This window comes from Anser brachyrhynchus (assembly GCF_964034855.1).
Source record: "Anser brachyrhynchus genome assembly, chromosome: 16".
Taxonomy (NCBI): Eukaryota; Metazoa; Chordata; class Aves; order Anseriformes; family Anatidae; genus Anser; species Anser brachyrhynchus.
In genome coordinates this window covers 5,484,462-5,510,337 of record NC_137734.1, presented here as the reverse complement: position 1 = coordinate 5,510,337, position 25,876 = coordinate 5,484,462, and the positions used below count along the sequence as shown (strand labels likewise).

The 25,876-nt window shown below is 44.9% G+C and overlaps 2 long non-coding RNA genes across 3 annotated transcripts in view; one reads left to right on the top strand and one right to left on the bottom strand.

Annotated features, from left to right (window-relative positions):
* LOC308178920 overlaps nt 1-22,553 on the bottom strand; it is a 47,875-nt gene extending 25,322 nt beyond the window's left edge. Inside the window, exons 1-2 of the long non-coding RNA XR_013940031.1 lie at nt 22,460-22,553; nt 8,988-12,976 (exon numbers count right to left, since the gene is read on the bottom strand). This is a non-coding gene — a long non-coding RNA (uncharacterized lncRNA). The remainder of the gene's footprint in view (nt 1-8,987; nt 12,977-22,459) is intronic.
* Nucleotides 175-25,876, top strand: LOC308178922. Of its 2 annotated transcripts, none has more exons than XR_013940034.1 (3): nt 175-399; nt 12,318-12,537; nt 13,424-22,466. It is a non-coding gene; the product is annotated as an uncharacterized lncRNA (long non-coding RNA). The 2 variants fall into 2 exon arrangements; XR_013940033.1 differs by lacking the exon at nt 175-399 and adding an exon at nt 25,441-25,876 and having other exon boundaries at nt 12,413-12,537; nt 13,424-23,643.

The following is a 25,876-nucleotide window of genomic DNA, read 5'->3' as shown; positions in this document are numbered from 1 at the left end:
TCTCCAGGCTTACCTGGAAATCGCAGTGAGGTAGCACACCCAGTGAAGCCGTGTTCCAGGCGTATTATCCTAGGCCTGTTACAAACACAGAGCACACATCCAGCCCCCGGAGAGCGCGGGCTGAGATGCTGGACAAGAGACAGAATGCGGGTAGAGACAGCCGGTGGGGGGGCACTGACGGGGCGCTATGGCTCGTTATGGTCACCAAATGGAGGCACCAGCTGTGGATTCACTCCTTTCACCCTCTCTCTTAGGCTACAAGTGCAGAGAAGAGGACAACAGCCAGCAGGGGAAGGCAGCACAGCACAGAGGGTCTGCCTGTCCCCGGCGGTGTTACAGCCATGCAGGGAGACCAGCCAGACAGGAGAGGAACCTAAATTACACCTCGTATGAAGTGGTGTGAGTATTCCCCGCAGTCACAACTGTTTGAGTTAGCACTGGGTTTCCCACAAGTAGAGCAGATCCTGGAGGGAATGAAGGCCACAGAGAGAAAGCAGGACTGGAATGTGATTCTCTTGCATATTTGAAATGTTATTTACTATCTAGTAAACCCATTTTATAGCAACCCTGCATTTTATTTTCGAACACTTCCATCGACACCCACTGTATATCAGTCATTATCTGATTATGGAAGCTTTCACAACAGTTTCCGGGCAGCTTTAAGAAGCTGCCAAAGAATTCAGTGTGGCAGAGGTTTGAGCTTTATTGCTGCTTTTCGCAGAAAGGCTGAAGAACAAATAATGGAGAAGAAAAAAAAAAAAAGATTTCAATGATCAGTGCTAATGCACTAAGCCCCATACCACGAAAAAAAGACCTTTGGGGCATTATACAGTTCAGGTAACCTGCTCACAACCTTCTGCCAGTGGTTCATGAGATTCCATAGCCTCTCTGGCTTTTTTATTAGTTCGTGAAGAAGAGCAATAAATAAATGTCATGTCATTACTGGAAAAGCACCTACAGGATATAAAACAAATATTAATTGTGCTTATAGTAGTCCAGTCAGGTGGTAGGTGAGCATCCTAGAGAGATGATGGACAGGTAGAGAAAGTAATCTCTCCATTTAAAAGAGATAGCTCACTCAAGCCATTTGTTTTTGCTGGCTGCACGTGAATGGGATTGTGCCTGCACAGATTACTTTTACATTCTCTGCTTCTCCTTGGGGAGAATACCTTGTCTTTTTAGGCCATTTAGTTGTGTTGATAATTTTTATTCTTTACACTAGGCTGTTAGCCAAAGCAAATGTTTGTGTTGTTTTAAAAACTTGAAGTGTATCACTGTGGGAAACTTAAAATATACAGATAACTTCAGAAAGCATTTTTGAAAAAAATTGTGATAATACCCCGTGTTATTTCACTTTTCTTCTATTAGTTTTACATGTAGCAGTGTTCAGTGCCTTCACAGGCTGTTTTTCTGTCCTCCTCCCTTCCCATTCCGGATATATGAAAATAGTGATATGATGTTAAGTGAACTGAACCGTCAACAATTCTGTAGCAACAAAAGTTACAGAAGAAAGCAAGAAGCTAAAAACAAACATTATATTTATCTTTGAAAGAATGTTTGAAATATGTAGCTGAAGTAAGAAAAACACTTTGATTTGCATGCATATTAAGTATTAGCACTAAGCAGGACTCAAAGTGGTAATAGAAGGACAGGCAAAGTTTAATTGAAAATGACAAAATTAAATAAGACACAGTCTCTGAGCTCACGTGGGGAGCATTTGTCTCAGTCAATGCTACCAGTGCTGCATACCAGCTCAGTGCTCACATCAAAGAGATTAGAAGTTTGGCCGGTGAAGCCTGCCTCAGACTCTAAGTAAAACAAAGTTAGAGGGCTGAAAATATTCAAGGACTGCTAGGCACAGACCAAGGAAGCCTGGGGGTAGGAGCAGGAGGGAGGAGGAAGGTGTGTGGCTGCAGGGCCGCCCGCCCCACCAGCAGCTCCCCTGGCCCCAGGGGTGAAAGCCGAGGAGGATGCGCACCGTGGGGGTCATCCCTGCTCACCCCGCACTGTGCTGGCAGAGGATCTGGCCAGCATCCACCACCAGCAGCCAGCAGGACCCTTCTCGCTGTCAAAAGAAAGATGAATTAAAGGTGAACCTGACCTGCAAAACCTAGGCTCGTGTATCTGAACCCAGGCTAACCCGGAGCTCAAGCATGTAGGTTTTGTTACAGCACTAGCAAGGAAATCAGGCAGGCACCAGCTCTCAGCCCAGCATCCTATATTTCTGCCTCATTTTTCATGGTGAAGGCATCGTCATGTGTTTAAGCATGCTGGAGGCTGTCCTGCCTAGAGCCCACCATGGATAATCTCTATATGTGTCCATTAATAGGGTGGCCGTCAAGTCCCCAAGCTACCAGTGGTCTTGGCATTTTCTGCACGGACCCAGATCTCTCTACCAGCTTGTTCTCCTGAGTCATCATAACCTCAGACCTGCCTTCCTTTTCCAAGACACACACACAGGCACAAGTCCCCACAGGTTTGTTGTTTTAGGAGCAGATGACATTAAAGCAGTACTGAGTTGTGTAATGTAGCTTTAATAAGCATGTGCTTTCTATTTGTCACTGCTTAAACTGTACTTTTATACACACAGTCTAGGAGTCTTGCTGAAATCTGCAAAACATTAACTGCAGAAAAGATGAAGGGAGTTCAAACACTCCCCAGGCTGGGGAAAGCGTCTGGCTGGGGAGACTGGGCTAGGAAGAAGTCATTTTGATGGAATTAAAGGAAATAGTAATCAGGGTTGTAGTGAGAACTCTCTTCCTCCAGTTAATGTATTTTCCTAAACAAAGAACAGGAAGTCATAACAGAAAGCGCCTCTGTGTTCCTCTGGCACACAGTGACCACGTCCTTAGGCAACCAGCTTAGCACAAATCTTTGACTGGGGGCAAATGGGAGATACCCCCCTTAGGGCGCACAGCCCCAGGCACAATCCCTGCCGTCCCTCCTTTTCCCACTCCAGGGATTTTTCTTCTTCCGTATGCCTCCTTAAATGGATGTCCCATTGGCGGAGTAAGAAGAGAAATGGCAGTTTTTCCTCCTCCTCACCGATGCCTTCCCGGCAGCTCTCTGGCTGGCCGCAGAGGTTCTCAGGGTGCCTGCTCTGCAGCAGCAACCAGTCACTAACCAAGGTCACACACGCTGTCTAAGTGCCAGAAACCAGAAACTTTAAATAAAGTGCTGCTGAAGTAACTGTACAAACATCTTTCTCACAATAATCTGCTTGCTGTCTTTCACGTGTTTGCTAACGAGCTTTACCTCCTGTGGAAATTCAGCAGGCTCTAGCCGCACAATTTTCCAGCATTTGAAAAATATATCAGTTTTGATGGAAAGGGAGCCGGTGTTTGTTTTTCTGTGGTGAATTTTGTTTTTATTGCTCTAACTGCAGCTTCAGAAAATGAAATAGCTGTCAAAACAAATCAGGAGGAGGAATGCTCCAAACTTACATTTTTGGCACCATTCCGCAACATCAAGCATCCATCGTCTCATTTTTTTAAATGCTGAACATGGCTGAAATGAACCTCAAGATCAAAAAATAGTAGGTGTCCCATTAATTATATTTTGGTGTAGCAGTAAGCCTCTAAAGTGGAACTGATGCCACACATTTTCCTGATGCCAAAGCCTGAGGGCTTCTCCACTTTGCTGTGGCTGCCCCAGCACCTCTGAACACATCCCATCCCCACAACTCAGTAACAGTGGAAGAGACCGGAGGAATTTTTTTGCAAACAAGTGCCACTGATCATATTAATCATGTCACTAGTGCCAGTACTAGTCACATTTGCCACTGGGAAGGGTAACACTAGTTCCCATGGGGCTACACAGGCAAAAAATACAAGCATTAGAAATATGTTTGCAGGGCCAGGTCCCAAGAAAGGTGATTGAAGCAATTCAGTGCGGTGTACTGAAGGGCTGTGTGTTACGAGCTGGTAATAAAAGCAGAGGTGCTAATACACAGTGCAGTTTGTCTTTACAAATGAACCTCTGTCAGCTTCTAACTAAGCACAAGCAGGTGTATGTGTATAATTAGATGCTCTGGTACGTGTGTCCTAGGAAAAAGCCTCCTCAGCATAGCCCCGTGATTTGGGTGGAGGACTGCACATCTGAAGGCTAGAGCCTGCATCAGACCTGCTGTCTGTGGTAATACCAAATATTTTCGGCAAAGTAAATTTTCAGCTAATTAGGAGAGAAATGTTCAAAACGGAAAGTTACAAACTGAATAGCATTAGAGTGATGTTTGGGTTCAGACAATAATAATATTAAAAAATGATCATATTTATGAAAATGCTTATGATGAAAGTAATTTCCAAACAGGGTCTGCTAATAAGAGTAACAGCAATCAGCAATTAACTACTAGTTGTACAGAGAGATGTATGCTTTGTCTTATGTGCCACCTGGCAGTACATACAGATGTTAATGTGCAAATACAGAGTCCCGGGCTGAACAGGTGGCTTCAGAGAAATGTGGATATAAAGTTTTCTAAACAAAAAATAAATAATAGAAAGCCAGACAGGTTACCGCATTTAATATTTTCCATATGCAACTGCAGAATCACAAAATCCAGAGATTAATAAAGGGGAAATTATTCCATGTCAACACTAGTGAAAGTTTTAGAGGCCAAAATACTCTTGAGTCTGAGTTCAGCCATGAGAATATTCCCGCATGATTCTCTGGTAATAAAATAATGGGAAGAATAATGCATTGCTCTACACGGTACTGCATGGGAAGTGGCAAATAAGGACAGTGGTTGCATCTGTAGAGAAATAAACCCCAGGCTGGGCTCAAAGCCAGCTCTGCAGTTCACCTACACTTCTTTGCTGCTGTAGCAACCTGAATCAGCTCTGGGTTGAGCCATCTGGCTCTTCTCGAAGGGGAGAACTTCGTGTGCTCTCTGCACTTTTCAGCAGTCCCACAGCGTACGTGCGGCCCAGAGCTCCACGTCTATCCATGCCTAGCTCTGTGCTTCCCTCTGCCCTGTCTGCCCATGGGATGATGCCACGCAGTCAGCGTTGGCCAGGCAGGACTGCCTGAAATCTTTTCTAGCAGGCCACAACATCAACGGCATGCCAGGGCAGATGGGATTTCTGCGCATTCCAGGCTGAACCCAAACTGCATGCAAGAGCAGTAATGAATGCAGGGTTCTGGGATTGAGAAGACATCCCAGACTTCAAGACTAGCCCAGGATGACCAGCTAAATGTTGTGGTAGCCACAGAGACCACCTCTATCCAGATCTATAGGGCAGATCATGGACTCCAGGTCCTGTCATTCAGCAGCACGAAGGAAGGGAGCAGTTGGCATAAGGGGCTGCACATCACAATTCTCAAACACCATGCATGCAAAAAGCTCAGCTGGGACATGCTGAAGGAGAAGGGCACTGCTGGTCATGCCTCACTTCTGCCTGAGTGGCCACCACCCCCCAGGTTGCTCAGTCACACTACAAGTCAAATAGCCATAATGAAAAAGCAAGGGTAGCTATTTACTGCTTCCCCTCCTCTCCATGCTGTGCTGTGCATATGTTTGGACTCTTAGAATATACACAATATAAGGAGGAGAAGTATCTTTATTTAGTTTGTGGCATCATTTTTCTTTCAAGTTCCATTAATTAGGTTTTGTGTGCCTTTAGATAGTGTTTCATTGTAATTTTAAAATGCTAACATGCATGATTTTGTATATCCGTATATATGCATGGATCTGATATGATTAATTCCTATCTTAGCCCTGTGGATATCATAAAATTAGATTTTAAAAAGCCATTATTAAATTTCTAGCATTTGAAATAGTCCTCAGAGAGTCACCCTGTGAATGTGACCAGCTTCAAACCCTTTTTCCCTTTATAAGGAGTGCTGTAAGATCTTTTGTTTTATTCATGAAATGTCACGTTGTCTAATATCACAGCACTACATCACATAACACATCCAGTTCTGTAGTAGTAAATCCCCTTATGTTTCTACATTGTACTCCAATTTGCGATATTAATGCTGTAAGTAACATGTAGTGACAACTGAAACTTCCAAAAGAACATACAATTTCCATTCCAGACACCCGCTATCATTTCCAGTAATGGGTATCCAGTCTGAATATATGTTTCTAGCAGACTATAACAGTATGACTGTTAAAGTACCAGTGGTTCTTGTGAAACCACAAACACGCAGGTAATCTTCTGTGAATAGTAAAACATTCCCAAGAACTTTGACTTTTCCACTTCAGATCTTAATTTCTTGCTATTCCCTAAAAAGGTGTAACAATAACAACAATAATAATCATAACGATACAAGAATAAGTCAACGGCAGAGTAACTGTGAAGTGTCCTCCAGCAATACATCACCGCACAAGTACATTTCTGTATGCGGCAGACCTATTCATCCTGCCAATACTGTCTTCAAAGGCCCAAGAATTTGATGACTAAACCATGGATATCATCAGCAGACTACTCTGGGTTTAGTTCTCAAAGATCTCAGAGGTTCTCACTTGTCTCTGTGCCACCAGGTCTACAGAAGCTTTGCCACATTTCTGCCATGGGACACTTCCACCACACACTCAGAGGAAATCAAGTCCACACCTTCAGGGTTTCCAACCAGCCTTATCAGAGCCTCCTGTTTACCTCACCAAAAATAGCCTAGACATCTGCATACATGCTGTTCCTGCTCTGCCTGCAGCTGTATTAATGCCTGAAAACGTAAGAAAAGAAAAATGAGGGGTAGCTTTTGAAAACTTGATCGTTGAAATTTAGAAAAAATGTTTAGATGAAAACAGCACCATCCCCTCCTCCTTACACACCTCAACCACAAGTTTAGATTTGTTCAAGTTGTGGCTTTTCCTGAGGCCTCACTCTTTAGGAAGTTTTATCCTTTCCGTACTAACTGTTTATCCCAGAGGTAAATCCTCCCAGCTGCCCATGAGCAGAGGAGAGGTTCCCAGCGCGCTGCTGTCCCAGGGAGCACCACAAGCCTTAGGGCAATACTGAAGAGGAAGGTACCCACTGCATGTCAGGACCACATTTCTTTCAGGCACCAATGATTCGAGCGTTTAATTATTTTTTGGATGCGTCAAGGCAGGTGACACCATTGCAGGCAAGGCTCACAGCTCTCTGCTGGCACTGCAGCAGTGGTACAACCGTGCTGCAGGCTCAGCTTCCATTTCCCTGAAGCTGAACAAAAGTTGGGCTGAAAGAGTTTCCAACATGATTTAGGGCAGCCCTGGGGCTGCTGCAGCACAGCCCAGCTGCAGCCAGCTGCTGGCCCAGCAGAGGGGTTGGCTACATGGGACGTGCTGGTGCCCATGTGTGATGGCAGGGATGGGGGACAGGCAGCAGAAAGCCAGCCAGGGCAGCTCTGCTCTGCCCCACAGCTCCTGTGCAGGACAATCCTCAATTACTCTGCCTTGGTTGCTTTCTGCTGCCTCAGCAGAGAAAGAAAACTACTACCTGGACCAAAGTCCAAGGATTTAGCCCATAAATCTCAGGGCTTTGATTAATTCCTTTCCCTTTTTCCTTTTTTTTTTTTTTCCTTCACAGATGTTAACATTTTCCAAGCAGTTATGTGCTACCTTGGTGAAGTGCAAAGAAAATAGAAACTATGTCTGAAATTATACAAAGGATAAAGTAGAATAGCATGCATTAGTTTAATACAGCAATCAAGATTAGATAAGGGGCATATGCCCAGTGCTGGACCTGAGAAATGAGCAGGAATGCAGATGACATTTTTAGCATGTGTTTCTGATATAAAGTCTCTCACTCGGAGGGGAAATATGTTGTGTGCTAATACTGATATTTTCTTCCCTGATCCATCAGGTGAAAATATAATTGAAGAGGCAGGATAATACCATTTCCCTTACAGTACAATTTTCTTCCTGCTAGAATTAGATTTATTGTGTCTTCTCAGTCAAAACTGATAGCATCCAGCTCATTCCCATTTACCTCTCGTTGCTCCTGTCATCTGACATCTTTGTATAAACAGGCAATGATTTAAGAAAAGGGTGCAGAAGAAATGAAAACATTTTGCCTGGTAGAGGATGGTAAGCTTTGAAGCCAGTCATGGTGTATAAAGATATATGAAAATACAGCAAACGCCTGAACCTTTCTTTTTAAAATGTAACAGTTCAGGAACATAATTGCTTTCATCACCCATCATCATGATAATGGTGATGATGGGATGACATATTAGCCATGCTTAAGTTATTTACTCAGAAAAGTAAGCTTTAATATGGAGTTGCTAAATACAGCTTGGGGACTCAGTAAATAAAGGTTTTTCCCATCACAGTTTGTTAGTTGAGATGCGGCAGTACAAATGTACCTAACAATTCAGAAAAATCTGGGGCCTTGCTGAGGCCTAGAATCCCAGCCTCGATTGCTTTCGAACAAGCCGCTTTCACTGGACATGTTATGAGCTTGCCAGTCAAACTAAGCACATCGGTAACGTACTGAGAAGACGACAGATGTGTGAAAAGGTTCATTCCCACTCCTGAAGGGCTATCCAGAATTGGTGGAGGGCTTTTTAGCACACTGTGGGAGCCCCAAACCGATGCTGTGGATCCAGCAGTCAGGGATGGCTCTGTCCCTCTGACTCACCCTCGGGAGGAGCCCGTCCCTCTGGGGGAGTCTGGCAAGATGAGCTGTCTATTTTAGGGACTCGAGTTAAAGCTAAACAGGAGAGAATACTCCCACACACGCAGCAATTTCTTGTGCAAACAGTGGCGGAACAACTGGACAATTTCTGAAATTATTTCTGCATAGTTTCCAGTGACACCATATCCAGCCTCAGTTGTTTTGCAAATTCAAATGAGATGTGCAGATAAACACACACACATAGACATCTACCCCAGCTGTGTGGCAGTGAGCTCTGGCAACCCTCTGGCACTGATCTTAGCCCACTCCTCTCTTTAAATTCTCAATTTCACATCTGTATTATTTTTTCTGCAACAAAAAGAAAAAAGAAAAAAGAGAGAGACTGCCATGGCACACGAGGTTCTTTAACCTTGCCTATGCGATGCTCACCTGGTGCTGTTTTTGACATCAAAATCCCAGGACGGCAATATATGGCCTCTTCTCCCTTCTCACCAAAGGGAGTCACAACACAGTTTTTATAAGGCTGAATACTCCCACACAGTGAAAAAAACATCGTGCTGTTCTTGTGTGTGTAGGCCTTATGAAAGAAATTCTTTTGTCAAAGAAACACCACAAATTATAGCCTAAGGCATAAAAGAGATCTAGATCCCAACTCAGATTTAGATGTGAAAACACTGTGATCAAAGATCTTGGAACTAAAGATGATTATACCCTACTGCAATGATCACCGCTTCTTTAAATACAAATCAAGTTGGTTAGAAACTTTTCACTGAAAAATTTTCCAAAGCAAAAATGGAAGTTGGATCAAATACAGATTTAGGAAAGTAGTTGTGTTTTTTTTTTAATTATTAAAAATAAATTAGAAATTTTCAGACAGTTTGGGTTTTTGTATTAATTATATTTTCAATTGAAACAGAGTAACATTGACATTTTCTTAGCTTTAGATATACCCACCAAAAAAAAAAAAAGTGAAAAAAATGTAAGTGAAAGAATTTAAGCAGTTAAAAAAATTTTAGAAGAAAAAAAAAAACATAGCCAAAAAAAAGATAAAATGTGGAATTGGAGAAAACTAAGTTTCAAAATTCATGAAAATAGGATTGGCTCTTACTTATAAAAGCACAAATTTCAAATAGACACCAGCCTAGCTTTTAAAAGTATAATGACCTACAGTCATTGCTAACACTGCCAGGTGACACACTGGAGTACTGAGGCGTTAATGTCTCAATACATGAGTTAAGTTAATGATTCCTATCACAAACACTGCACATATCTAAAAAACTATGTGGATGAACATCAAAACCGCTTATTTTTTTAAACACAAAGCTACTGGGAAGCTATTTTTGGATTTTCAATATTCTTGTGGTATTAATCCCCTCTCTGTTTCTTCCGTTATTACCAAATTATGTTAATAAGCCTACAGATAGAAAAAAAAATGTCACAGAGTCAGCTGGTAGCTAATATAAATAATTTATTTCAATTCTGAAATTAATCAATATATGACCTAATTTTTCTAGCTGTATTTTCTTCCATGGTTAGAAAATAGACAGAATTCCAATGTTCATTTCAGAATCCTTTTAGAAATTGAACAGTAGAGATCACATTTTCCAAACTGCCTAGTCTGTCTCCTCTAATTAATGATGTGGTGCACTGAGATAGATTGCTGCCCACTTTGCAAAGTGTTGCTTGAAGTTTGACTTGTATGACTGCCATTGACTTCCACAGCTGTTGCCATGAAAACTCCAAACCATTATTAAAAAAATAGATGTCCGTACAATAGAATAAAGGCAGAAGTTGCAAATAACATGCTGAGAAATCAAAGATCACTCCTCCAGCCTGAGCTCCGTCCAAGAGAAATGGCAGTTACGTGTTCTTGTGCCATTTAATCCTCAGCCCGGAGCTCAGCAGCAGAATTAGCAACGGCAACTTTTGAATCTATTTAGCAGAACTGAGGCCAATGAGTCATTCTGCAGGAGAAGTCAAAACCCGATCAGCTGAGAAGAGCTGCTGATCACAATCCCTTCTGTGGACTTCCACTGGCCAAGATCCACCGGCTCGTCCGGGAGTGCCCCATGGGGTGGCCAGTGGCCCACAGGAGCTGGCAGCATCTACAAGAGCAGCATGTGACTGCAAATTCTTTTGCTCACGGATCTATTTGTAAATGAGTTTTGTTTAAAAACGTCCAGCTGCAGAAACTTGGCAAGAGGGCTGCTCCCCAACACAAGCACTAACTCAGTTGTCACTCTGGATACGGAGCTTTTACACAATGTGACATTCCCACTGATGGATGATGTACCCAAACACGATGTCTATGTAATAAATGCATAGGAGTGAGTAAGCACATTTCATTCCCAAACAAAAATTGTGCCTAGGAGGACAAGAAATCAACAAACACGTTAGGGGAGTGAAAGGTCCCCAGAGGGAACTTTTCTCATTAACCCTTTAGGTACTGATAAACTGAAAATAACAGTCACTTAGTCAATGTATGGAGAGCTGAAGGTCTCCATTGCCTTCTTTCTTCCCATCCATACCAGCATCTAACACCTTTGTAAGCAGGGATCAAGACCTGAAAGATTCTGGCCTGCTGGTTACATCTTCTGTTTCTGCCACTGAACCACAGCACACAGCAGGGGTATAGCAGTATTACAGCTCTGTTGGCACGTGCACAATTTTATTCAGCTGGTGTCTATTACTCTTGTGGAAAAGACCCACAAAAGGAACTATATGCTCTGCTAGGCAAAACCTTGCTCTTCACATGCACTATGTAATCTACGTGATTGTGTCTTCAGACCCAAACACCCTCAGGGCCTAGGCGTGGAGAATTATCTCTGTTTCTGCCATCTTTACTTCATAACTCTCTACCTTTATCATATTGTATCTCCCTGCAGATCACGAAAAGAAGCCTGCCTTTCCTAAATTCCCAGTAACTGCAGATGTCTTATCCTTTTATTTCCCTAGTTTCTGCATGCATTTCAATGTCTTCTTAGGGAGGGATAAGTCCTCTCCTCTCTCTCCATCTTCCTCTTCCTCATCCAGCTGAGAGAGGCAGGAGGGAGCAGTGAACCAACAGGGGAGTGAGCACAGAGCTACTCATGGCACAGAAGCAGTGCTTTCTGTGGTGTGTAAAGCCCCAGAAAGCTCTCTTGAGCCATCGGGTGGTCCAGGATCCAAAATCTGAGACACACTGAAAGGGAGAAACAGGCTTTCTCTGTTCTAGTCCAACACCATTTGGTGTTTTCTCTTACAGGCTGTTCTCTCCACCTCACTGCACAGAGAAAACACCCCAGAGTATCCTGTTCAGAGCCACTTCCTTACCCTACATCCCAGTGGATGCAGCTTCTGAAAGGAAGCAGAGTCGGCAAGGATGGAGTGCTTTTGGGAATCATTCCCAGCATATGGAGACTGCATTCTGCAGCAAGTGAGGGCAGTTCCCTCAGCAAGTGGAAAATGGGCTTCACCTCCCTGTGGTCTCACTGTGGTTTGCTTCCCTTGCGATATTATTTTTGAATAGCAGGCAGGAGCTCTGTGTTTCTTGTTCTGTTTAGTAAATCCAGTAACCAAACCTGGTCCACTTCTGGGTGGTCCTCACAAAATACCAGAAAACCACGCCAAGGCCATGTGATATAATAATCATAAGAAATGCAGGGATTGCTTTGACAGATACCTCAAAATCAGTTTTTCAAGAAATGGGATGTTTCAACCAATGTGTCCATTCCATTTGTCATTGCTGTTGTTTTTCCCCTATTCCTTATTCTCATTCAGTGTCTTTGTTCTTCATTCTGGTAAACCAGAATTAACAGCCAGGAAAATGAAGATCACTGATGCGTCGATGCTTGACTTGCTCTTAGGCTGGGAGACGTTACACCACGCAGAATACCTTCCTGGTTAAAGAACTCAGATCTGAATCGCTAAGCAGACTGGCTGGTTTCATGACCAAGAATAAGAAAGAGAGATGCAAAAAGCCAGCCATTAAAGCCCAAACGTAAGCACGGTTTCCTTTTATTTTCCTGAATACTTTGTGGGTACAGTTAGTGCTCAAGGACTAATCCCAGGGCCTGCTCCTTGCCAGGCAGTGCCGCCCTGCCAGCAGACTTCCCCTGCAGAGCAGCCGCGGGGCCCCGTGCTCGCTGCTTGCCAGCGTGCTCCTGCCGTGGCTTCCAGTAGCCACATTCCAGCCCCAGCCCTCCTCCCCACAGCCAGCCACCTCCAGCAGCTCCCCTGCCCTCCTGCCTTTCAAAGGTACCAGCCCTCGGGGCTGAGCTGGTGGGGCGAAGGGGACTAAGGGGAGGGAAATAAATAAAAGTCCTGTCTGAAATGAGCAGATGCTGCTCACAAATTAACTCACCCTGCTGATAGGTCCCTTGTGGAAGCAGGGGCATCAGCCAGTTCATCCCTGCACATTGGGGTTACCCCTAAGCCTGCTGCAGCCAGAAGGAAAACAAACATTATATCTCACCACCAGCACAGCCCTTCCCAGCCATTAATGAGGTTATACTTAATGAACGCTTTTCCATTCACAACTTTTCACAATGGTATTGTATACACACACAGGCACTTCTGGAGAGGATGGGAACCCAGTCTCTTCAGAAGGAGAAGACAGGCTGGCCAGAGACACTGTAGTAAATTCCTGTTCTGATAGCAGTCAAATTAATAACCGTTTAGAGCAGAAAAGCTCTTCTTTCTTAAGGGTCTGATCCAAACCTCCTTACGTCAGATTTTTCTTTTCTCCAGTCGCCTGTGCCTAACTGGGAATTTCTGGTCTTATTTGTCACTACCCTGCTTTAATTAATTGCCATAGGATTAAAAATACTGGTTTAATTCATGCTGACATTAATATTAATCATTCTTGTCTCTTTTCATAAACACAGGCCCTAATTCAAATATCACAATTTTGCACAGCAAACACAGCCAATAATGTGATAAAGGAGAATTTCATGATCAGAAATTGGCTGATACAGAAACATAACAAGGCAAGCCGACCAAAGCAGAACAGTGTGATTGATTTTTCCCTTCCTTTACTCCCAGCTGCTGTGATTCATGTGAAATTTGTCTTGAGACAATAGGATTCCATGAAGGGACCCTCCAGTGCCAGGAGGGAGTCAGCATCAAAGGGGATACATGTCCTCCCTTTCCTCCTGGCATGGACATACATCTGTTTATTGCACGCTCTGGATGCCGTGTCGTTTCCTTACAACTCACTGGCTAGGCTGCACTTGCAGAGATGCTCAGGATTAAACAAGAACACCCCAACCCTCCTGAAACCTCCATCCCGGTGTGACCTGGCACGTCGCGATCCTGCTAGCTTCCCGTTGCCATGTCACTTTCTCACAGAGCTGCCTCTGCTCTCCCAGCACGTAAATAACACGAAAAAGACTGCTCTCTTTGTGTTCAGTTAATGAGGGGAACTGCCTTTGTGGTTAACGGACCAGGTGGGGACTCAAGATCTGAGTTCAGTTCCCCGCACTGCCACGGGCTTCCTGTGTGAACTTCGCTTCCCACACAGCCTTTCAGCATTCACCCAGACAGAAAGGAGAAAAACAGGGCAAGCGTGATTTCAAACAGCAAGCCCACAGTGCCAGAAGCACCAGTCACCAAAGGACCTGACCGCCGAGCTGGGGGGTGAGAACACCGGTGACACTGACACACTGCTGCCTGCACGTGGCGTTGTGCCACTGGGGTCACAACCTGACCAGAGAACGGTGTTGTGCCATCCCTCCTTCCCTCCGACAGGAAAACTCCACCACAATATTCCTGACTGCGATGATTTAGTGTCTGCTCCCTTGTGTTGCATTGGACCGAGCCAGCCGGGGTGCAGGGAAGCTGAGGACAAGCTGTGATGGAGGGGGCATCAGCACGAAGACAGAGAGAAGCTTGTGTAACTGCAAAGGCAAAAGGTCAAATCTTTTATTAAAAAAGTCTGTAAACAATTAAAGTAGGTCACGAACACGGGAGGTATGAGTGCAGCCATTAATATTTAGGGGAGTGGAGGAAGGAAGACAGAGAGATGAAAGCTGAACACCTTTTGAACCTCAGCCAAAGCTATATCAACCATATAACTAGGAGAACATATCCTGCTCGGTGAGACACGTATTCACCCTGTTTCATTACATTCTGTTCTGTCCTCAGTCATGATGGATCCTGCTGAGACTCGTGTTTAACAGTTCCTTCCTGGAGTGGCTCAAGCAACAACAAGAAAAAAAAATATTGTGAAAGTCACACCCCACTGAAATTGCATCCTAAAGGGACCTGGTGAGTGCAGTAATTACCAGAATGACTCTGAACACCAGGGCCACGCTTGGCTCGGAGATGGCCGTACATGTTAAAATTAAAAAGGACTCTAAGCAGACACAAGAAAAGTGGAAATTAGGGACCAAAGTGTAGGCACAAGAGCGATTCATCATTCCTGATAAGGAGCCATTAGGCTGGATTTTGAAGGGACGAGAACCCAGGGAAGCCTGCCTTTCTAAGCTTACAAATGCTGTGTAATCCCCAACTGTTTCAGATAATGGAAAACTGCATTAACCTTGTAATGTTTCCCCGGTGGCTCTATCACATTGACCCTCTTACAAGCCTCTCTGCTACTCATTTACACCCTCTGGGACTCCAGATCCTGATTTCCACCCTCTGGGGCCAACGTGGAATGCCTTGGTACACGAGATCAGAATCCAGCCCCTTGTTATTTCAGCCGGAACAAGATTTCTGCCTTGTTTTAGCCATTGGGATAGCCTTGACGTGCTTTGACTTGCCTGCACCAAAAATGTAAACAGCAGCACTAAGTACAACAATTAACACTGTGTCTCCGCAGATGTTTGTTTCCCTTGAAGGGGCTTGGAATTTGAGTGGGGAAAAGCAGGGTAGGCAGCAAAGAGAGGCTAATGCAGTCCGGGGCAAACTTCCCAACTGCAGTTTTATAAACAGCTCGAGCTGCTCCCCTTTCTATCAGTGATGTCACTCCTAACCCTACAGCGGACCGCGGCGGTGCTATCCATCAACTGCCAGCTGCTATTCTTTCTCCTCTGCATAGCAGGAGGCACATGGTCTGTGAAGGCGGCGGGAGTCTTGAAGCACTTCAGCCTCATGTGAATGGAAGCCAATAAGCTTCAGATTCCCTGGATTTTTCATACAAATTATCTCACCCAAGTCTCCAGATAATGCCGTCCAACAGTTATAGGTTATAATTTCCAAACAGCGAGATAACCTTCATCGTCAAGTAAAGGCAAAAATGCCATTAGCAGATAGAGAGGTGATTTAACTCAATCTAGCCATTTGCTCACAAGTCTGAATTTATGTCATCAGCTGTGATGAAATGAGTGTTTTCTTAGATAGATATGGACAACTAACACAGTACAGACCTCGGCAAGCTTCAAAGGACTCTGAGTTTTAAATTCTCTGGCTAAAGTCAAACATTTGTCTTTCTTATCACTTTCACTCAAAGGATGTGTTTTTGCAATATTGCATCAGGTTCATTTGCCAATAGAAGAGGCCAAAAGGTGAGGTCCAAGAGATGAACACTGCTTCATTTACACGACAGTAACCCATCAGCTGCCATGGAATTACCCTGGGTTTCCAGTGAAAGACTTGACAGCAGGACCATAACACCCTGCTAGTACATTTCTTGTATCACCATTGCAAGCACTCCGTAAATCTGGCACTTTCCAGCTGAGGCATTTCAGAGGAGAGCTCAAGGTTGAGGTAATCAAAGAGGTTACTGAACAATGAACGGCAGTAGGACACTACTTTGCTTCCCCTATCCAAAAATGTGTTAAGTTAGAGTCATTCTAAATACAGGGTTATTCTGTATCTATTTTGTCTGCGAATTATACACCTTTGGAGCAGGAAAGCTGTAGGTTTTGGGAACAGGACATATTCTTTAACAGGTCACCTGCCTTTTTTTCATTCTGTTCTCAAATGACAGCTCTTTCGGTGCCCTTGTATCTTCCTTTAAACTGTTTTGAGCCAACCCTGCATGATTCCTGTCAGTGCTGCTCTCATTCCTCAACAGGCCATGAAAATCAAAGAAAATTTCATTTGCTTTGCAAGCAGATGCCTTTTGAAAAATCCTCTGTCTGTTTAGCAGCATGGCAGATTCATTCCTCTTGAAGTCAAAAGGTTTTAAGCTTAGAGAGGTCACACAGTCAGAAGTCGGCCAACTGAACACGCACTGAAGAACCTCTGCATAAGTCTGATGTAATTCTACAGGACAGAGAAGTACCTTCAGAATCACGCAGAATATTATGGCCTCTCTCATTATTCAAAGATAGCGATTTCACTGATGTATGCTGCTAAGATTATACAGAGCTAGATCAGTTTTGCTTTCCTGCAGCCTCCCCTGGGGCTCACAGCAAAATCAAACGAAGCGAGCAAAGAATGATCATGAGCACCGAGCTGCTTCAGGTATAGGAGAGGCTGAAGGTGACTGACTGTTTTATGCAATACATGACTACAGATCCTGAGCTGGTCATTTGCCACTTTTCTACCAAGATAAACAAAACATGCTCCTACTCTGTAAATGTAATTTTCCACAATGCCGTAAACTCTGCAGGTGACAGGCCGGGCAAGGGAACAGAGCCAGCTCTGTGCACACACACCGATGTGATTTTAATATACTGTTGTGACAGATGAGGATATTTTTCAAAGCTATCTGTGTACTGAAGCATTTGAAATGTTTCTTGCCTGAGGCTACCTGCCGATACGATAACTACTCCTATTCTCTGCAGCTGCAAACACCTTCAGAATGAAGGCAAAGTTCAAGCTGAGTCTGATGTTCAAACTCCAGCTCCACCTCTAAGGCATGCAATGAATTCAATCGACCTGCTCATGCATCTTGTTGGACAAAGATGAGCTGGTTTTTGTGTACACAGTTTCTGGACAGTTGAGTCAAGCTTTTTGTTACACCTAGCCAAAGACTCACCTAAGCCCAGAGGTTTCACTAGGTTGCCAAGACTAGGTTGTGCCAGTGTCTGGACAGTCTGGATATTAAAGACAGCAAGTAGAGTCATCGCAAGTAGCCAGCTTTGCCTCACCAGCTCATGTGACTTGAGACCTGACTTAAGAGGTGTGGGTCTGCTGAGAATACCCAAGCATGGATGTCCAGAAGGTTTCAGCCCAGAAGAAGCTGAAGAAAAGCACCTCTAGTACAGTGCATTTAGCCATCACTAACACTTACCAAGGACATCATTTGAAAAAAAAATAAGAGTAGCTGTAATCCACTCTCTGTACTCTCTGTCTTCAAAGAGCTTCCAAAGGCAGCTTGAATCCTTCACCCCTTTGTTAGCATGCTCTGAGTGACATTAGACGCCATTTTTGGCACTGGCTGTTATCATCACATCCCGGTAACTGCAGCCCACAGCTAGCCACATGTTGGAAGCAGCGGTGGAAGGCAGCTGTAACGCGATCTGACACACACCAGGGGAGTTTGCACAGCCCCAGTTGCAACTCCACTGCGCAGCGGATATCAGCCCTACACGCTAACTATAGACTTGCTGAAACATTATCATACATGAAGGACTAATTAGGTGTGCTGGGCCATTAGCCATCTCTGAACATTGACTGATGAAAAACATAATTGATGGCAGCTTTCATAAACAGAATCCAGAATGTAGAATTAAATTAAAAGGAAAACAGCTGTTGCTAATGGAAGTAAGGACCATTTCTTGATTAAAATATCTGTCTGTCTTTCCGTGGGAGTTTTTCCAGAATGGTGGGATGGAAGAGTGTAAGGAGATCAGGGAGCAGAGAATCTGCAAAGCTTCCTGCTGAAGAAAACACAGCTTCTCTGGCTAATGAGTCACAGTGTTTTCTTTTTGGAGATTTGAGTATGGAAAGGAGCTATACAATTGCCCTGTTCATCTTACTGTCAGCTTGAATGGCACTATAAACCTTGGAGATTGACCTTGACATAAAAGAATCCAGTTCAGCTTGAACATAGGGTAATATTTCATATTATGTGAACCCACAGATCTAGGAGGGTCTCTGTTTCAAAAAGCACTCAGTAGGGTCCTAAGTACTAGCACAGAGCTCTGAACCCAGAACACAACACCTGCACAAATCTCACTTAAGCACATATATTGATTCAGACACCAAACTGCAGTAATGGATGCACAGCTGAGAACATCCATCAGATGGAGACTTCCACCCAGAGAGAGCCACTACAGACTCAGTAAAAGTTTTCTGGCATAAGTGAAAGAGGATGAAGGATGTAAAATGTCAGAATCAAGATTTCTCAAGTCATGAGTCCTTTCCTTCGTGCTGTGATGACTCTGATCCTACCTGACAAGCAGCACCACAGGAGGAACTGACAGAGCAGACGAGTTAATATCCAGATTTTCATAGGCGCTGAGCAACATCTACTTCCTACCCTCTCTTGGTTGATGGAAGCCACACACCTGTGGGGTGAAAGTCTCCTTTCAGAGCCTCTGAGGTCAGTTACTTTTACATTTACTTCACATAGCATAAAAAGTTTCAACACACTTCCAACTGCCATGGGGAGGGATGTGCCGGTAGCTGTGGCCTCCTCCCAGCTCTACCCTGTATGTTTCAGCGTGTTCTCTCCAAGCCCCATGCAAACCTTAGAGTATCTTTGTATGAAGTCTTAAATCATGGGTTTGATTCCCTGGAGGGCCCTGAGCACTACTAATACCGGTACTTAGCTGTTGAGCCGCAGTCTGTAGATTTTCACTGCTGTTCTATACCTGGGGCAAGAGAGCCCCTGCTCTGATGCATCCACTCCACCGGTATTGCATGCGCCTTGCTCAAGCTGATAGATCTTTTCCATCACTCTGATGCCTGAGAGCTAAGCTCTGGAAATCCTGTGCCCTATGTAGCCTGCTGACAAGGAAATACACGCTCCATACCACCTGTGCCTTGAGGAATGAAGGCGTATGAAAGGCTGCGTTCAGGCTGCATTATCAGATTCAAAGTGGAAACTAAAGAGAGAGGAAGGTCTGAAAGATGAGCCAGCCGGGAATGCCTGTTGCTTTCACCTTTGATCCACGTGGTGCTTTGATGTGGTATTTCAACCCTTCAGACAAGGTAACTTATCCCAGTCTGCAGCTCATGGCACCACCAATGGATTAAAATGAGGCGGCATGCCGTGCTCCTTGGCTCTCGCTGAGGCACTGCCAGTTAGCAGCATAATTTACTCCCAGCTCCCGTCCCATCCTCATTTTCTCTGCCTGCAGAATCAAGAAGGAAATTCCCTCAAATAAATACAAAAGTACTTCATGTTCATTTAATGGCATTTCAGGGAAGGGAAGCATGAAACCACACAAGTTATTCATCTCCATAAAACGGTTTTATCAGGGGCCTAGAGCACAATTCCTTAGCCCAAGGAGGTCTGATCTTCCTTGTGAGATGCAAGTGCATGAGATTATGTGCAGAACGGGTGCTGCTTAAGAACTCAGATAGATAGAGAGCAGGCATTTGGGAATCATCAGCATAAAATATTTCTTTTTAATGATGTGCACACTGTTGCTCCTTTGAGGGACAACAATACGTGCGCTGAATGCTGCAGCACATTCTTCAAGTGATCCAGAGGCCTTGATCTAAATGTGAGGTGCAGACTTGAAACATTATTTGTATCACTGACTCAGCCAAAAGTCTGCCTCACCCCCCTTTTGGGATCTTTCAACCTCCCTGTGCCATGGTTTTCCCACTTGCAAAATGGAAACAAAGCTCACGTCCATGGGTTCATCATCTGGGCAATGAGCTGGGTTGGAAATCCTGGCTCCAGATTCCATGGGGGTTGCCCCTCTCTGCAGTCAACAGCAGCATGAAGTTTATTTTCTCCCATAGCATCATCCCTGCTTCTTCTTTCACTCTTTTTGGCCACTTACAACTAGTCTATCATTGACAATGTGGTAGCATTGAGAAGTTCAGGAAAAGTTTCATTTCATAACTTCAAAGCACAGCCTTCCCAATGGGCTCCCACTGGCGTATGCTGATTGGGAAGCAACACGGGGACGCAGCATTTTCCCCCTTTCTCTTGGGGACCCCCTTTCTCTCGGGGACCCAGGTTATACAGTGCAGGGGTGGGAAAGGTACTGTGAGACTTCACCACGGCAGCCTGAGCTGGTGGCACTGGGGCTGGTCACTGCTCCTCCCGTGGAAGCTGCTGTCACAGCCCAGCAGCTGTCGCAGAAATCACAGCTGGCAGCCACTGTGGCCGTGTTCATCGCAGTAAATTAAATCACCAACATAAGGTACTACAGCCAACTGGGAATTACAGAGGTCGAGGAACTGGCAGACATTTGTGCCTCCCTCCCCTTAAACACAGAGGTTTACAGCTTTGCCACCCTGGGGAGATTTGGCACAGTTTGTCCATCAGCATCCCAAACAGCTCCCTCAAGGTCACAGAGGAAATGTGTGCCGGAGCAGATCGTCGTGCAGGCTGACAGGTTGGCCCAGGCAAACGCTCCCCCATGGGACCGACTTCTCCCTCCAAGAAGGGGCTGGCCATATATGTGAACCCCGAGCCCTTCGGGTACCCCTGCCAGGTAGGTGCCCATCAACCTCGCGAGTGGCTGCCACCTGCGTTATGGGAGGATTATTTTGTAGCTGCCTTTGTAAACCCCATTGAAAAATATGTACCAAAGAATAGAAAGAAAGGTATTAGTTTAAATAAGTACCTCTTCAAGTGCACTTGAAAGAAGCCCTGGAAAAGGAGCAGATCTGGAGCTATTCCTACTTTCTGCCTCCTGTGTGGGCTTTAATTGCACATCGTTCATTAATCCTTTGCTCTTCAGAGCAAACAGATATGTTTCAAGACAATTCTGCTACACAAACAACCAGAAACCCTTCTAGATGCACGTGTGTATACATACACACCCCAGGGAACGTCAAAGACTTGTCAGAAATTCTCATTTCCCTGTTCAAGGCTTTTGCTAGAACTGACAGAAATTAATATTAATTGTGTGCCTTTGTTGGGCTTTTTTTGAAATTGCTTTTACAAAATCCACATGGGAACCTGAAGAAAATTGCCTAGCTCCTGGATAAATCAGGAACAGAGACACCCTCATGAGTGGCACTTGAAGGGGGACGGGTGTTTGCATGACTGCTCTGAGCTGCATGGGGCACCAAACCAATGGCACGGTTCCCTCGGGAGGGATACTGCCCCATTCACTCAGCAGCCGTTTCAGTGTGCGGCTACCCTCACGTGCTTGCTCCGCTGTCAGACCACGTGCAGGTTGGGTATGTAATTATGGGTCTAAAATCGTTAGCTCTCTCTGCACTGATTTGGTCTCGTAGTCACTCTATACACAGTATCATTCTGGAGCCGGGGCCATGAAAACAGAAAGAAGCTAAGAGTAGAGCTGCAGGAGAGGGAGAATCCTCTACATCCTGGGCTTTGACCTCCGTAACACAGCTGCTGTCTTGCTTAAAAAGAGAGAAATTATCTGGAACCAGAAATGAGACAAAGGTGGAGAAGCAAAGGCAGGCAGGGGAGTACAGAAAGATGTTTGCAGGCCTCTGTAGTGCTTGGACCACACGTTTAGAAGAATCAAACACCATCTCTGTCCTTGATTCAATAGGAAAGAAGGCAGGCGGCTGGTCCTGCGGGGAGCAGGAAGGGGTACGAGGCACTCTGTGCAGCAGGGAGGCATTTTGAGCTGGATCTGGAGCCAAGACTGACTACTGGCCAAAGTCATCGCTGATACAACGCTGCCAAAAGCAGCTCAGCATTCTTCACCTCCCTTGAGCTTCACCAGGGACACAGTTGGCCATGCTGTGCTTAGCCCAGGTTCTCCAGCTGTGACAGGGCCTGATTGCAGCCGACGGAGCAGCTTTGCGGGCACTTGCCAACCTGACACGTCTGAGTTCGTGAACTGCAGATGGTTCTGGCCCGTGTGCTTCATTTTCCCATTTCCCTCGACATCCCCAAGCAAAGCAAGTCAAGCGTGCCTTACCACAGAGCCTGGGAGACCGCGGGCAGGAAGGGATCAAATTTTCCAGCTTTGCCTCGAGTGTGTCACCACATCAGCAGACAACTCCTGTGCCTAATGCCAGTGTATTGTGTGTCACCTCATATTTCACACGATACAACGCAGTCCAGTGATGCAAGTCCCCTCTCCTGCTGGCTGACTGGTATTTATGGAGATAGCAATTACCAGGAAGTCAGGATTTAGGGCACGCAAGGGCTGGTGGTGGCGCAGAGCCCTTGCTACTGGTGGGTGGGATTCCTTTACCTCTCCCTGAACCCCTGCCAGGCCACTCAGCACATCTCCAGCCACAAGAAGTTTGCAGCTGCTTTGGTTTCGAAGCACCAGAGGAGGGGGAAAGGCAGGGGAGGCTCTATCAGCTCTTCCCAGGGAATGTGGTTCAGTTCCTCGCACCTCATCTTTGGTCAGGAAACCGAGATGGGGATAGGCAAAGCTGCTGAGCCTACTTAGACTGAATACCTCAAGAAAACACACGGAGCCAAAGTATGTCCCGTTAACCTCTCCCAGCCCACCATCGTCCACAGCTAGGCTGCAGTGAAAGTAGGCCAGCACTTGGACCATTACCTAGGTCCTGCTACCGAACACCGCTCAGTCTGTAACATACACAGTGGTGGGGAAAGGCTGTGATGGTAGCTGGGAAACTGAAGCACCAAGAATAACCCAGATTCAGGCACCCTAAATCCCACCACAGTCTTCATGCTCAGCATTTCCTGCTGCTGAATGCTTCCAATGACCTCTTCTACTGATTTTCAGGGGGACGCAGTAACAAGAAGATAGAGCAGGCATCCCCAAAAAGGGGGTAGCAGTGTCAGGTTAACCAGCCAGCTGAGATGCAACAAGGACAGCAGTGGACAGAGGTGGGGCTGTATAGCCTGGAGATCACAGAGTCTCCTAACCCGGCCTACACATGGCAGCACCAAGGAGGGAGATCAAAAAAATCCCCCACCCACACCAACCACCGCTGTCATCCCTCACGGCGTGCTGGATGATCTTCACTCAGCAGCGAGGGCGAGCGAGGAGCTCAGGGCGCAGCTGATGAGGGGGATGCTCATGACTGCTGCAGACCAGCTGGAGCCCACAAGCAACAGCTGAAGGGTCCTGGCCTAAAGCCAGGCGCTGGGAATCGCTGGACAGAAGGACATCAGTGGGAGGTAAGTGAGCTGAGTCTGGGCTGCGTGAGTCATCCAAGGTCGGACATCCACGTCTTCGGAGGGATCAAGCAAGGATAGCTTGGGGAAAAACTGACTGTCAAAGCAGCATCACACTCCCCTGCCTCAGTTTCTTCATGTATAAACTGGGGACAGTAAGGCTTGCTTCCCCGTGAGGCCTTGCTCCATGGAGTGGAAATTCACAGGCTGGGGTGAAAGCATTTCTAGAGACACACTGATTCGTTTTTCTGAGCAACAGGAAGAAAAGAAAAACAAATGGAGCAGTTTCTTTTTTGGAGTTGCTGTTCTTCTGTTCCTTGCAACCTCCCCCCCCACCTTTTTTTTTTTAATTTTATTTCAGGTGTATGGCTTGCTCTTCTTTTTTACTATGATGCTATTTAAGGCAGAAAGGGGATTTCATCATCTCCCCGTAGCCATTCTCAGCTGCAGTTCTTACACCACCACCCCAACCTTGCTCCACTTTGTCTAATAAACATTTTTTTTTTGCTTGGTCTAGTTTCCTTCCTTGCACTCTTACATCATCTTTGTACTTATCTCAGATTCTAGCATTTCCCATTTCTAAGTACCTCTGAGAATAGCAATAAACACCATGTAAGGCAGTATCTTGGCATAATATGTCAGCTGCAGGCAGCAATCCTAGGGTCAGAAAACCAGTCTGGATATACATTTCCTTCTTTAAAGGATACCCAATTGCTAGCCACTTGGCACCAGTTCATTAAAATATATATATATATAATGAAAAAAAAAAAATCAGTATTTACAGTTTCTGATGCTACAGGAAGATCTAGGCCAAAAAAAAAAAAAAAAAAAAAGCGAAGATTTGTTAACTAGGAAATTGTTCTTACGTGCCCTCTGCTGCTTCCAAATGGCATTGAAATTAGCAGGGTCATTCCTTCTTTCCCTCTTGTTTCAGAATGATTTATGGCTAAATGCTCTTCATTATGAAGCAGAGTCAGACTACTTCTGTGCAAGATAATATTCATTATGCAGACTTTTTGACCAGATTTTATTCAGCATTTCACTGATTATTTTTATATTTTAATGTGCAAAAACTATTCATGTCTTTATTAGCCTGACTTATTTCCTATATTTATGAAAAAGATCTTTCTTTGATAACGGTTGTTATTGCTGGAATGAATGTCAGATCATGGTCTACTGTAATACATCTTTCTGAATTGCCTTCTCTAATTTTATTAGCTAAAAAAAACACCACCTAATTTAAAGAGATAAAACCTTCGGGAAGTGGAACATTGCCACTAATTAGGATAACAAGAACATAGGTATGAGTTGCTGGCAACACTGAAGTGCAAGCTTCTCTTTCTAACACAATCACAGACGTCTTTTTCTGGAACAGTCTCCCTTCTCTCTCTGAAATTCTGCTGCTCTGAGGGAAGCTATTGGCATCAAGCTCCTTATCAGTGATTCCCGTGGGAAAAACGCTGACCCGGACACAGCAGCTCTAGATTTGGGTCCTGGGCTTACTATAAATGCCCTGTGCAACCTTGAGCAAGCCAGTATTGTTCGTGACTTGGTTTTTCCATCTGTAAAATGGCAGCAGTAATGAATCCTGTGTTTTGTTGCCAGCTCTTACATTAAAGCATATGTGCAAGGGAACTGCTCACTGAATCTCTTCATAGACTGGTTCCTCCTCTCCATAATATGAATAATAATACTTCCCTAGTCTGCTTATTTTGATTATTATCTCTTTATGTATGCATGTACTTGAAGCACAATGGGACTCTGCCACGATGTGGACATTTCCCTCCTCTCTTACTCCAGACTTGGTACTGTCAGACGCTCGAGGCTGGATTTGCAGACCGTCTCAGGTGAACTCCCGCAGCACTCCAGCATGTCAGCTCTGGCACCCTGACCTCTCAAGGAAAGCTGCTACAGGAATAACTAAACCGATTGTCTTGCAATAAAGCACGTGAGAGGCACTCGCAGAGCATACTGTACCAGGGTAACATCATTGCTATGGTCACAGCCAGCAAACAGCTAGGGGACAGAAACACCTTAAACTCACACTGCCATTTCTGCAGATGGACATCCGATCACTGCCGTACATCCAACCCCAAAACTTTCGCTCAGCTGAACTGTACATCCAGAACAGCTAGGCATCCCATCTTGATCTAAAATTTTTGAATATATATCGTACAAGAAAGGGACCAGTGATTAATTTTGACATTTGATACATCAGTTTAAACACAATATTTTC